We start from the raw sequence: 5,000 nt of genomic DNA, 5'->3' as shown, positions 1-5,000 counted from the left end.
TCTCTCTCTCTCTCTCTCTCTCTCTCTCTCTCTCTCTCTCTCTCTCTCTCTCTCTCTCTCTCTCTCTCTCTTTGCGTTTAGTTCCCCTCTTCTCCCATATTTTCCCTATTTTATTTCCCTCCATTCCTTTTCTTTGTGTGTTTTTTTTGTTTCTATTTTCTTCTGCATCATAATTTTTTTTTCAATCCTTAAAAATTCAAGTATTTGCCGTTTTTTTATTTTCTTGTTTGTTTTTTGTTTTCTTTATTATTTAACTGGTTTCTTGTTCAGTTGAGTTGCTTTTATTCTTCCTCCTCCTCCTCCTCCTCCTCCTCCTCCTCACCTATGTCACCATTCCTGTCAGTTCACTTCACTTAAACTCTCGGATAACTTTTCCTCCTCCTCCTCCTCCTCCTCCTCCTCCTCCTCATCCTCATCCTCTTTGGCCTTGATTTCTCATTTTTCCCGGTTCGTTCATTTTCTCCCCTTTCCTTTCATTCGAGAGAGAGAGAGAGAGAGAGAGAGAGAGAGAGAGAGAGAGAGAGAGAGAGAGAGAGAGAGAAGCTGCATATCTCTTCCCTTCCCCCACCTTTTCTCCACACCTTACAACTTCCACCTCCTTTCTCCACCATCCCACCCCCTCCTCTTCTTCCCCATAAGACGCGGGCATTCTTATGAAAAGGAGAGAAATGATAAGAGATAAGAAACTGCTCCTGCTGGTGGTGCTGGTGGTGGTGGTGGTGGTAATGGTGAAAAGGAGAGTGTGAGTGTGAAGAGCCTCTCCTTGCTTACTCTGAATCTCAACTCCTCCTCCTCCTCCTCCTCCTCCTTTTCTTCGTCTTCCACCTCTACCTCCTGTTCAGCTATTCGCTATCTCGCCTCATACTGTTAACCTGTATTGTGAGTTTAGTTCTTAATTTCGGAAGAGAAATGCCTCGTGTTTGTTCCTCTTTTTTTTTTTTTTTTTTTTTAAGTGGGTGTCGTAATTCTCTTAAAGCTAATGACAATATGACACTGATTTTCTCTCGTTGGATGAAATTTCAGTAGTTTTTTCTTAGATAGCATAAAACAACAGGGGCTTGATGGTTTTGATTCCTCCATCTCTCAGTGACAGTATAACACATGTTTTCACTCAAGAAAACGAACGATTCTACTGCGAAAATACGAGTATGTAACTGCAGGCGCTAAAAGACTTCCATCTGTCCTTTGGCTCTCGCTGGTGTCTCATTGAAATTTATACTCCAGTCTGTAACTCAGATCGTGAAACTTAACAAGGAAAGCCACGGCAGCCTAACGTTTAATACTTGTTGTCATCGTCGTGTTAACTTCAAAAATATATTTCACTTCTGAACAAAGTTTTAGAAGGAAAGAAAACTACACTTTACTGAGTGATACAAACTATTCTTTATACACATTTCATTTAAGCATTTCATGATTCAAAATTCTGTAAGTTTAAGTAAGAGAGTTTTTTTTTTTTTTTTAATCGCAAAATTTGATGTACTCTCTTTTCCAGGTCTGTACCTTAAAAAAAAAAAAGAAAAAAATCAACCACAAAATCTTTAACCTAATAATAGATGTATTTCCCTTACTTATGGGTATGTTTTGTGTTGATAGAGCGGTGAGAAGACAGCAATATTTAACTCACATCTTTTAGGTTTATAGAGATTTTATCATTTACATTTTTTGCCATCCTCTACTTCACTAACTTGTCCTTCGTTCAACACTCCATTACTCCTCCTCCTCCTCCTCCTCCTCCTCCTCCTCCTCCTCCTCCTCCTCCTCCTCCTCCTCTTGAGCCACGTCCTCTCTCCGCCTCCATGTCCCCAGCCAGTCTTATCTGTCCCCAACACACGGCTCACGATACACACTGATATACTCTTTATGATAGTAAGGTTTGAGTGGGGGTCTGCTCTCTCTCTCTCTCTCTCTCTCTCTCTCTCTCTCTCTCTCTCTCTCTCTCTCTCTCTCTCTCTCTCTCTCTCTCTCTCTCTCTCTGTGCGTGTGTTTTTATACATATTTTCGCCTCCTCTTCTTCCTGCTCCATTTTTCCCTTCCGCTAGCATTTTTTCCCATGTCCTTTTTCCCCTATCCCCTCTTTCCTTTCCATGGTTTATTATCTTTGTGTGTTTTTATTTATTTTTTTTCGTTCGCTTTCCATTTATTCCCCTCTGTTCATTTTCACTTCATTCTTTTCAATTTTCTTTTATCATTTTCCTTTCCTCGCTTGTGCCTTCGAATCTGTCTCTCTCTCTCTCTCTCTCTCTCTCTCTCTCTCTCTCTCTCTCTCTCTCTCTCTCTCTCTCTCTCTCTCTCTCTCTCTCTCTCTCTCTCTCTCTCTCTCTCTCTCTCTCTCTCTCTCTCTCTCTCTCTCTCTTTGAATTGAGAATCCCTCCCATATATATTGCTCTCTCTCTCTCTCTCTCTCTCTCTCTCTCTCTCTCTCTCTCTCTCTCTCTCTCTCTCTCTCTCTCTCTCTCTCTCTCTCTCTCTCTCATTTGCATACATTATTCCCATCGCTTACCTCCCACACCCTATAAATCCTGCGCCTTCCTTACCTCTCTCTTCCTGTGTATTCATCCTCGCCCTTCTTCATCTCTCCTCCTCCTCTTCCTCCTCCTCCTTCTTCTCCTCCTCCTCCTCCTCCTCCTTCTCCTTCTCCTTTTCCTTTTCCCTCGCATCCTTTTTCCTTTGGCTGTAAAGTCCCACGCACGTTGCAAGCCGTTGTGTTCAGTCGCTTAAAATTTTCAATGTTATTCTTGCACATTTTTACTCACTAGTTTCATTTTTCTGCGTTTTATGTACGTACATAGAGTGCTGGTTGTGTGTGTGTGTGTGTGTGTGTGTGTGTGTGTGTGTGTGTGTGTGTGTGTGTGTGTGTGTGTGTGTGTGTGTGTGTGTTCTTTCTATGTATTTATTCATTCATTCATTTAGTTTGGTTTGGTTTCAAGTTACTTTTTTTCTTTTTCTTTTTTTTTAGCGATTTGTTGAATTGTTTTTTTTTTCTCTCTTTTTTCGTGTTCGTGTTTGGTTTTGTGTCATTGTGTGTGTGTGTGTGTGTGTGTGTGTGTGTGTGTGTGTGTGCAAAAGTTTGGAAGTTCAGGTTGAAATGGTTTCTTCTTTTTCGTATTCCAGCCCGTATCGCCTCTTTTATATATATATTCTCACTTCTCTTCGCCATATCTTATACCCTCCTTCTCTCGCTACTGCCTCTGCTGCTGTTCCTCCTCCTCCTCCTCCTCCTCCTCCTCCTCCTCCTCCTTCTCCCTTTGTAACTTCTTCATATTTTCCTCCTCTTACTCTTCCCTTTTCCATATACCCCATCGTATTTTTTCTTCTCTTTGCCCTCATTCTTCTTTTTCTTCATCCTGTTCCTTCAAGTTTTCGTCTTCTTCTCCTCCTCCTCTTCCTTCTTTGTCGTCGTTTTTCTTCTCACTCTCTAACTTCACGTTTTCCTCCACTTACTCTTTCCTCTTCTATATCTTCTTTCACCTCCTCCTTCCCCTCCTCCTCCTCCTCCTCCTCCTCTTCCTCTTCCTTGTCCTCGTCTGTCTCTTCCTCCGACTCTGCGTTTTTGTCGTTTCCTCCTCCCTCTCCTCCTCTTCCTCTTCCTCTTCCTCCTCCTCCTCCTGTTATATATTTTTCGTCACATTTGTTCTTCAAGTCTTTCATTCCCGCCCTCACAAACGCCGCACTCCCTTCCCTCTCTCCCTTTCCTCTCTCCTTTGCTATCTTGTCACCTCGCTGTCCCTCTTAAGTGTCCAAACTCCTCATTCCTCTCCCGGAACTCCCTCTTACACCTCCTCTTCCTTCCCCCTCCTCCTCCTTCTCTTGACGCCTCTGTTCCTTTTTCTATCGCCAGAAGAACCGCACACGCAACTTTTTTTATCTATATACACTGTTTCCTCTTCTCTCCTTTATCTACCATCTTATCTCCTTCCTCTCCACTCCTCATAGACTCCTCTTTTTCTAAGGGGGGGGGGTGAGCGCTCTTTTTCATCCCCCCTCTCCGTAACTTAGGATGCTTTCAGATCTCTTACGCCTCCCTCTCCCTCTCCCTCTTCCCTCGCCACACTAACGCCATCTGTAGGGGAAGCTCAGAAGATCGGCCACTAAATTTAGCGAAAGAAGCAACGGAGAGGGAACAGTAAGAGGTGAAAAAGGACGAATATAGGGTAGAGATAGGGGAAGAAGAAGAGGGGTAAGGGGAGAGGAAATGGAGAGTAAAGGGAAAAAGAAGAAAGAGAGAGAGTTAGGAGAGGAAGCATTGAAAAGAGAACTATAGGCAAAGGAGAAGAGAGGAGAGAGTGAGAAGAAGCCAGCGAGATGAAAGGAGGGAGAATGTGGAAGAATATGGAGTAAGGTGGAGCAAAGAAGGGCAAGGAGGAAAATAGAGAGAGAGAGAGAGAGAGAGAGAGAGAGAGAGAGAGAGAGAGAGAGAGAGAGAGAGAGAGAGAGAGAGAGAGAAGATGAGAAAGTTGTGAATAGTTAAGAGAGGTATAAAAAGAAGCAATAGATGGAGAGAAGCAACGTAGAATAAGAAGAGGAAGAGATAGTGGAAGATGAAGGAAAAAAAAAAGGTGAGAGGTATGAGAAGTAGGAGGAAGAGGAACAGTAGCACACAGAAGCAGGTAAAAGGAGAGGAAGATTAAGAAAAAAAAAAAGATGACTTGGAAGAGGAAGAGGATAAAGGATTGGCAAAAGTGAAGGAAAAAGAAGAAGAAGAAGAAGAAAAGGATGAGAATGAGAACCAGGAAAAAGAAGAAGAAATAAAAGAATAACATAATAAAAACAGAACCGAGAAGAAACAAGTAGAAAAGAAAATATGAAATAAGAACGAAAAAAAGAATAAGACATGAAACGAATGAATAGAACAAGAATAAAAACAGGAATATGAATAAGAACAAGGAAGGGGAGAAGGAGGGAGACGAGGAAAAATAAAACATGGAAGAAGAAGAAGAAGAAAAAGAAAAGGAACAAGAAAAAAGAGAAAAGAAAAGAACGAGGACGAGAAAAAGAAGAGG

At 42.1% G+C, this 5,000-nt stretch overlaps 1 protein-coding gene across 1 annotated transcript in view; it reads left to right on the top strand.

Annotated features, from left to right (window-relative positions):
- The window catches only part of LOC135101947 (endothelin-converting enzyme-like 1), a 108,340-nt gene that overhangs the window by 54,910 nt on the left and 48,430 nt on the right, over nucleotides 1-5,000 (top strand). The window lies entirely within an intron of this gene.

The sequence above is a fragment of the Scylla paramamosain genome, chromosome 7, assembly GCF_035594125.1.
Source record: "Scylla paramamosain isolate STU-SP2022 chromosome 7, ASM3559412v1, whole genome shotgun sequence".
NCBI lineage: Eukaryota > Metazoa > Arthropoda > Malacostraca > Decapoda > Portunidae > Scylla > Scylla paramamosain.
The sequence above is the reverse complement of the archived record's forward strand: the minus strand, read 5'-3'. Positions and strand labels throughout refer to the sequence as shown.